The sequence below is a fragment of the Patella vulgata genome, chromosome 5 (genome assembly GCF_932274485.2).
Source record: "Patella vulgata chromosome 5, xgPatVulg1.2, whole genome shotgun sequence".
Classification (NCBI taxonomy): domain Eukaryota; kingdom Metazoa; phylum Mollusca; class Gastropoda; family Patellidae; genus Patella; species Patella vulgata.
This window is the reverse complement of record NC_065883.2, coordinates 13,926,141-13,935,848: the sequence shown is the minus strand read 5'-3', so window position 1 is coordinate 13,935,848 and position 9,708 is coordinate 13,926,141. Positions and strand designations below refer to the sequence as shown.

Sequence of the window (9,708 nt, the reverse complement as noted above, 5' to 3'; positions counted from 1 at the left end):
TTAACTTAAACACCAAATTCCAAACCGGTGCGCCCGGTCATAACTTTATGTAATATAGGGGCCTACCAAAAAGGGAATGTTTTGATTATCATATTTTGCATTGTGAGATGTAGTAAAAGACGACTGGAATTTGATTAGAATAAGCTTAAGCTCCGCATCAGATTCGGCGTAACTTGTAGATTTTTCTAATAGAGACACCAATGTTTCTGAAATGGATGAACACATGAACTTTTATGTTTCATCCAACATGCATAATTATTTCACATGTAATATGCATAATTATGTCACATGCAATTACATATCTTAAAAAGGGAAATTCAAAGCAACGTATCGACGTTGATATACCGACTCTTTAAATCCAAACACTCCTTTTAAATATCCGGTTTACTTGGTTGTTAATCTTATTTGTAAGTTGGTCTAAATATCAAGATGAGATTCGTGGATATGATCAAGATGAGATTCGTGAATACGTCTCTTTATATGAGATTTGCTGTAATTTTTTCCGCTTTGGCATTTATATTCCATGTGATAGGAACCGCTGCAAATACCTGGATTACTATAGATTCTCTTTCATTCAAAAGTGGGCTGTGGACTCACAGTGGGCCTTCGTTCGATGCTAAAAAGGGTGAGTTCTCGTTTTATATGTAATGGGGGTTTCTAATATCCATGTCTACTCTGCCCTTACATGTAGTTCGAATCGCTGGCCGGTTGGAAAGGGGAAGACTGTGTTAAATTTTCTGAACGTGGGAATAGGTTGGGTAACTCATGGCTCTTGTATTTCCAATTGAAAGTCCCATGTGAATTATTGTAAGGGATTGGGTGGCATTAGTGTATGTTATCGTCGAAACGACGTAATTGTGTTTATAGTGTTGTCTAGATCCCTTATTGTACCATTCACCCCACCCACAAACAAATCCTTCTGTTTGATGAAAATGAAGATGATCAAAATCCCCGGTATTATAAAGCATGGTCTTATATATGACGCTGTAAAAAATGGGCAAAGCGTCAGAAACGATCCACAGAGAGAAACCCCGCCTTTTTAAAAATAATTTAAACCCGGTTTACGCGCCCCAATTGTCGGTGTAACATAATCGACTCAGTACCGGTTACAAAGAGAGGTAGTAGAAATGGGGTTTAACGTTCACTCGACACAAGCTAAGTTATTTCGGGACTAACATATGGTTTAATTTTATTTCAATGATTTGCTTATGCGTAGGGGACTTTAGCAGTGAGAGAAAACAGGAGGATCCGGAGAAAACCCACGAGGTTAGACAGGCGACCCTACTCCTCGTCACTATCAAGCGGGGATTCGAAGTACCAATACAACAGTACAACATCCCTTTGCTAGCTACGTCAGCTCTTCAAATAATGAGCTTTATGAAGCTTCAACTAGCATCTGGGCAGCTTTATGAAGCTTCAACTAGCATCTGGGCAGCTTTATGAAGCTTCATCTAGCATCTGGGCAGCTTTATGAAGCTTTAACTAGCATCTGGACAGCTTTTGAAGCTATTAGTAACTGCTGTGTTTTAGGCGTAACGTGTGTGTTTACTTGCTGTTGCTTCGATAAATGAAAACCGCTGATCCAAACCAAACTTGCAAACAGAACCTCTGTTTAATCTTTTGATTTTGATACAACTAATTCAACACTGGTATGGCCTAAAACCAGGAGATTTACCCCGTTTCCTTGGTTGGGGGCGGGGAATCGTTAGCACGTGCGCGCTGTATCATAAGGTCTGTCATTGAGTTAACTTGCGGGGTTTCGATTCCCCAGTTGTACGTCACAAGGAGTAGGGTCGCCTGTCCAGCCTCGTGGGGTTTTCTCCGGGTCCTCCGGTTTCCTTCCACTATTAAAGACCTCTACGCACAAGCGAATTATTGAAATAAAATTGAACCATGTGTTAGTCCCGAAATATCTAGTTTGTGTCGAGTGGACGTTAAACACACACTCTCTCTCTCTCTCTCTCTCTCTCACTTGTCGTTTCATGCAGTTTGTCTGGTATTCATTTTCAGAGGGTGATATATATCGAGCTCCTCGAGGTGTGGCTGTTTGCGGCATAGTATTGGGATTTGTTGCTACGCTTTTCATTTCAATTGCTGTCACCACTTTCAACCAAAAAGTTTTGAGAAGAGTGTCAATCATGGCAAGTTTTTCAGCGGGTAGGTTTTTTTATTTATATAATATGGTTTATTTTCATTTTCAAGGTCGGAGACCCAAGGAACACACATACAATGTACAAAATTGTCATAAAGCTGTCTTATAGTTATCAAGTACAGTGATTTCCTACATTAATATGCCATTCTTGGGTACAGCAGTCATCTACTCGCTGTTTCCAAAAACTGACTTATCCAAACATACTCGAAGCCATATTGAAATAATAGATTCTTAACACTTATAGCCCAATTTAACACCTACCACTTTTATCAAGCCGTTGTAACATTGTATTAACACCTTTTTGCTAACCTGCAGTCATCCATGTCTAATAAACGAATCCAATATTTAATACATTTAATAGATTTAATAGTATATGTACATAATAGTGATTTTCTTCCATATTCACTGCCGTAAGTACCCCATTGACAGTGGTTCAATCTGCCCCATCACAGTTTCATGATCAGAATTTTTAAAAAATTCAATATGCCCTCGATCGATGGATCAAGCCCCTGTTTATCTGGATTGTAGTTTAGACATATAATGAACTGATTTTAAGTACAAGAATTCCTAGACTAAACAGTTAACATGTATGGAAAATGATAAGTGGAAGTAGTGCATTTTCATTTTTAAGACCTCTTTTGAAAAAATCATTGCCTAAGAAATAATTGACAGCATGTTGCTACTGCTTATTGACGGGGAAATAGGTCTAAGAAGTTATCTCACTTCTGTGTAGTCTTGGATTGCCTAGTATTAGTTATAAAGGATATATCCATGGTGGTTCAATGTACCCATATGTTCAATGTGCCCCGGTCTCCCTACTCCATTTAACTGGAAAGACGCCAAGATCGAATATTTTATTAAAGATTATACTAAGAAAAGGGTCAAGTATTAATCGGTCTTCTTCGATCAATTCTATGCATATATTCCATCAATGCCAGAAGATTGTCCGCTTTACATATCTGAAAAAAAACCAAACATTTATTTCACTTATTGGGAAATTAAATTCTTCAGGCACAGGTGAGTCATAGTTGTCGCATTGCATATCATGGGTCGAAACCATTATTTGAAATGTCTTGATTTTCGGGGTCAGAGTCGCTATAGAAAAGTAATTCTAACCAATGGTATGCTTTAATATTTGGGGGATTTGGATGTTTATTAACAGCATTTTAAATTTCTCTCCAATACTTGATGTGATCAAACTTTGTAGGGGGGGGGGGGGGGTGTTACACTTTATGCCAGGTTCTTCTTTAAACATAATTTATGTACAAAACTTAAGACTCTGTAATTGGCTTGTGTTGAGGGAGCCATGGTCCCAGCTCGACTTGACACCCTTGGGTGCCAACCCTCGACTAACTTACATGGCAGCTGCCTAGTCTTAACCAAAGCCCTGTATAGGGAAAATTACGACTACTCATATACAGGCGCCATTTTGGGTCCCAACTATGACGCCATAAAAACTATAACGTCATGGCGTCATAATAGCTTTACTTAACAAAATGTTTTATTTTTTTCTTGGTTTAACGTTTTATGGGCTACAATTTATCCTAAACAAATTGCAAAAGAAACCAATGCAGTTTGGTTCAATGAGTAACATAATTCAATTTAGCGTTCTTCAGGAATTATCGGAAAATGATATCTCGTAATGAGTGTGAGAGGATAAATAAATTTTTTTTCAAACTCCTCAAACACAGAGTGGTTATGCAAGCGAAATGTGTCGAAAAATCTAATTTGACAAACATCAATTAAAAATATGTATGTGTCACTTGATGACGGGAATTTCTTTCCAAATTTGGTAAAAAAAAAACAACCCAAAAACAACAGCATTAATTTGGTAACAAAATTGAAGCGATAATCTCAAAAAAATAATTTCGAGAATTCTGGATGGTAGAAATTGAAAATGGCCGGCAAAATAAAATTCCAAAATGGTGGAATTTTAATGAATCGCCATTTCTTTCCGTTGGGTATGATTTGTAATATGTGGTATATTAATCCCGAAATGGCATAGTTGCTCTTAAATGAATATATTGTTAACGCGCTTTAAACATCTAGATGCAATAGACTTGGTGTAGAACAATCTAGCAGAAATATTGGCAGTAAAGATAATATCATAGTTTTTAGTTACACATTGTTAAAGGGACAATAACACTCTTGCTGGCTTGAAAGCTCCAGAAAATAAATAATATCTCTATCTAAGTACTAGATGTTTAATTGTCCTACCTGTTGTGTAAATTATCCATTACATCCTATTTTACTTGTCCAGAGGGTTCGAAAATATTTTTAAATCGAAGTTTCATTTGAAAAGGTTAACGTTAGACGTTTCAAACCATTATGTTGAATTTTTCAAAATTTTTAAATAAGGTGTGTTAAGATGAAATTTGTATCATCAATTAATTGAAATATTCTAAAATAGTACAATTTGTTGACCAGAATAAAGATTGGGACATATTATTCAGTTACAACAAGAGTGGTATTGAGCCTTTAACCAACCACCCACAGACATTTTTAATGACAATAAATCATCGACTTTATTTAGCTCGACGCAATACTTAAAATGAATTGTAGATATTATATATCTGTGTTGCATATATTTCTGGTGAATCATATCATAAAAGTATCTTATTTCAGAGTTTTATGTATTTGTCGACAGTTTCACTTGACTAAACAAAACATTGTGTAGGAATGTAAGCATTTATAGATCGAACAAGAGGCTGATTAATGTTGAGATGGGTGGAACATGCTAGAGGCGATTTGTAACAAATATATGTTTGATACTAGTTGAGCATCAGACCAACATGGTTATTTCATTGGAAATGGGGCGCAAATACCCAAAGGAGCCTCCCTCACTTGGCCCCTTCAATGTCTGTCTATCCGTGGAATAACATGTACACTATTTGTATCTGTTCAATTTGTGCGGTTTATATATTAGATTAATATTATTATTTACACATGGGCGGGGAGTGATAATGTCTTACCCCAAACACAAAAGAAATTACAAAAGAAACCAGGAAGTTTCGGAGAGCGATATCTCGTATGACATGTCACTGATGAAAGATATGCCCGACAACCCGACACCACGACATTATAACCCGACAACCCGACATCACGACATTTTTAACCCGACACTACGACATTTTCACCCGACACCACGACATTAAGAATGTCGTAATGTCGCGTAAAAATGTCGTGATGGAATGCAACCAAGGAGTTTGCCCCGATCACATTTGTTCCGAATGCTGATTTTATCAAACACAACAAACATTTATTTCCGGTCTGGTTCATATTTTTACTTCCGGAAAAAAGGTAAGCAACTATTTTTACTGATATCGCCCCAGAAATATAACTGTAAATTTCGTTTTTAAGGTACACTCATATTACTCAGTGGACAGGCCATGTTATCCAGTTTTGATAAATGGTACCCGACCTTTGAAATAAAAAGTGGCTATTCGTTGGGCTTGTCGGTAACTGGTGGTGTTTTCTACATTGTAAGCGGTGTACTCATATTGGTGGATATGACTCTGCAAACGTCATCTGAAAATGACAAGCTACAGACAACTTCATCTGCAACTGGTTTGGGGCAGACACGATACATTAACCATGCGGAACAAGGAACTTCATCTACAGCTGATGTGGGGCAGACACGATACATTAACCATGCGGAACAAGGAACTTCATACGCAACTAATATGTAAAGGCAACTTCATCTGTAAATTATTTTTTTAAACAATATTTTATAACCTAATAAAGCAATGATTTTTTTACACACTATGTATATAGAGAGATACAATAATAATCTTTGCTGCTTATGTAAAATAGTTTCCATAAAATTATATGTAAAGGCAACTTGACCTGCAAATTTTATGTAAAAACCAAGTTCATCTGCAAATGACGAACAAAAACAAGCTCCGTAATAAATATTAGAGATGTTTTTTTTTTAAATTTCGGCATTTGATAATACATATTTGTTTTCGATTATACAGATTTGAACCTTTAAATATTTTTGTGTTTGCTTTTTTTCTAGAAACGTGTAGCAAGTTCATTAAATTGAAATTTCCAAAATAATTAATTGTTTGTATTGTCGATCACAACAGTGGGCGTAAATATTAAAATGTAAATAATCAACAAAGTTTTTTATGGCTAATTTTTTTGTGGTTTGTTTGTTTTGTGCCCATTAAACATGATTAAATAAAATGGCATGTTGTTATTCCAACTTCAAACAGCAATAATCCGATATATGGCCGTTTACGTGTGACACACTCAAAAACAGTTTTCTTGTGTTCGATTACAGTTAGGAAGATGGCACTGTGACGTTAAAACCCATTTTACCCCATTTCTCTCTAAATTTCAGCACTCCAGCCAACCATCAACCAGACGAAGACCGAGTCGTTTATGTGTGGTTTAATGGTCGAGAGCGAGACATTAAGTAATATATTGTAACAACATGAGGGCCGTGAGGCCCGAATGTTTTTACAATATATTACGCAATGTCTTAAGCTCGAGACCATTAAACAACTTAAAATACAGACACTTGCACGTGCTTTGCAATGAAATACGTCACTCGAGTTCAATATTTTACCAAGTTACGCTTGGCATATTGCCCGTACGATTATTTGAAATAATGGTACTCCAACATCAAAGGATGACGTCACATCTGTTTTTTAAATCAACATAATGCCCCGACCAGGTGCGCAATCACCAAATGAGCACGCAGTGGCGACACCAAACGACTTTATTATGATGTTTGCTAGGCAGAAATGTAAAAATTCTAAATTCGTTAATGTTCATGCTAAACGTAAAGCACCAATGAAGAAGAGGTTTTATACATTGTCCTAATTTAAAAGTTACATGAATAGAAGTTAGAAATTATATGAATAGAGGTTAGAAATTACATGAACAGAAGTTAGAAATTAGACGATAGCACGTTCTTGTTCTTAGTGTTTAACGTCCACTTCCACCGAAGGTGATATCGCAGACAATTTTTTTTCATTAAATTAGCGCACGCGCAGGGGTCTTTCCTGTGGGAGGAAACCGGAGTACCCGGAGTAAACCCACGAGGTTGAGAAGGCGCCCCTATCTCCAAGCCACATACGCTCACACCAGGGATCGAAACCACAGCCACAAGCCAGACGTGACCGGCCAGCTAGAGGTCGAAGCGTGACACTCTAGACCACCAGGCCATCCCAACCCCCTAGCACGTTAGACTTGTGAGTCTTAATATATCGCCATTAACAGATACATGGTCATGATGTGTCTTACGGTCAGTGATAGTTACATACATGCCGCGTCTAATAGTCTAAAGGCCCATTTATACTGTGATCGCATACGTGTTCGCTTTTATTATAAATGCACCTTGAAAGAATAAGATGTCATGTATTTTACAGTTATACTCACTGTTTAATAACACGATAATAATTTCAATTTTATTGCCAACCCTTTCACAATATTTGAAAGAAAAATTTCTCCTGTTTTCTGTTCATTTTCTAATTCAATAAAACATAGCTCCGGAACGAAATTTGAAAAGGAGAGTCCATTAAAAATTGTATCGTATTCATAAGCCAATTGTTGATGGACGGTCGGACCTGTGGATAGTGTGATGGTATAGTACCCCTACACTAAAATTTGTGTGTTGACAAATCTCACGTGGCATTGACAAAACTGGTATTGACCGCCAATGAATTGATGCAAAACACCAAACGCAGGCACGGTTTTCAGTGGTTCGAATGGACGAAATACTGAGGTCCCGCTGTCCATCTACAGGAAAGTGGGACGTTAAACCCCATTTATCCCATGCGAAAAACGACCAGCAGATTGATGAATGATTTGGATAATTTTCTCGCATGTTGGTTGGATTTTAATTATGGATGGAAAATTAATTGAAACTTAAAAGTGGGGTGGAAACCAAAAAGAAGCGAAAAATAATTCTCTGTGTGTTGAAACAAGATGGAACATCTTGTTTTTATAAGAATGTAAAATGACCATCACTGTGTTTGATTTAGGACTCCCCGGGTTGCTTTATCCATCTCTTTATATATAGGGGGGTGGATGGCTGAATGGTTAGCGTGCGCGCTGTATCATAAAGTCTGTCATTGAGTCGACTGGCGTGGTTTCGAATCCCCGGTTGTACGTGACAAGGAGTAGGGTCGCCTGTCTAACCTCGTGGGTTTTCTCCGGGTCCTCCGGTTTCTTCACACTGCTAAAGACCCCTACGCGAAAGCGAATTATTGAAATAAATTTAAAAACCATATGTTAGTCCCGAAATGACCTAGTTTGTGTCGAGTGGACGTTAAACCCCATTTTCCTCTCTCTCTCTCTTTATATATATATTTTATCCCATCAACATCAATAACTTTGGAGTTTGGATACAATTACATTGGACAATAATTATTGAAAACTTACAAATGTCGCTGCTTGAATGTCGTTGCTGTTTAAAGACGATACGTCATATAAATTGAAGGAAAGGATAGTAAAATCACAAAAATCCCCACCCCTACTGTATGCGCCCTTCGTCAATGTCTTTCTCCTTGTAGACCCCCAAACCTGGATTCGCTACACTAGGGTATCAAATTTACATTCATCGGTACAAATACACTTTGCGTAATGTATGCGTTTATAAATTTCCGGTAGCATATGAAGATTCCAGGGGAAGGACGATCTAAGTCACATTTTTGTCTTTTCGCATAACAAGCAAAACAGACTTTTGAACGGAAATGTTTGACGCGAACAAAATAACGAGTGGGTTTAATTACAACTTCAAAATGATGTTTATCAGACACAAAATATCAGCTTTTTAAAACTTATTGTATGCCTTTATATGGTAGTTTATTGTGGGACTCAGAGCACAAGTCTATTGACAACTTTTACTGTACCTGGCGTAAATGTATTCGTCGACTACTTTATCTGCCTTATCGCACTCATAATAACTACCTCATTTATGTCAAGATCGTCCTGTTGAAAATCAGCTGCACTCAAGATTTGTGAAATTAACAATAAGAACCTTCGCATCAGGACTTGTAGTAAACATGCTTTTTTATGGAAGTGGTTCTAATATTTGTAATAATATAAATTATATTTGTTTTAAGTACGGTATTTCCAGATTTAACTTTTTATAGTGCAAAAACACAATTTGCTCTAATATTGACAATGATATTGTGAATCTTCAAAAGTCAGCAACTGTGAGAGATATGATATGTTTTTTAGAATCAAACAACAAAGATATAAACCGTGAACATATACGTAAAATAATTCACCACCTATGTACTGATTGAATCGTTACATTATTGCGGTTGAATAATATTGTTTTATATCTTTTGTAATTTATGTATGTATTTATAATTTAACTGTACATGAGTACAAATAAAAATATATTATTATTATTAATACGAATCATAATTACTAGTACAACTGATTTCAACTTTTCAGTCAAATTAAGGTCAAATAAATATGATGGACTTGTATTTGTCCAAGAGGCCATTTCAGAAGGGCCTTGATTCGATGTGACTCCGATCGTTTTTACCTCAAATAGATTGTTCCACAGAAAGCTTATACAATTTGCTACCAGA

The 9,708-nt window shown here is 36.7% G+C and overlaps 1 long non-coding RNA gene across 1 annotated transcript; it reads left to right on the top strand.

Moving 5' to 3' along the window:
- The first annotated feature begins 378 nt into the window (after nt 1–378).
- On the top strand, nt 379–6,359 carry LOC126820844 (uncharacterized). The gene is made up of 3 exons (XR_007680159.2): nt 379–625; nt 2,011–2,157; nt 5,513–6,359. It is a non-coding gene; the product is annotated as an uncharacterized LOC126820844 (long non-coding RNA).
- The last annotated feature ends 3,349 nt before the right edge of the window (nt 6,360–9,708 follow it).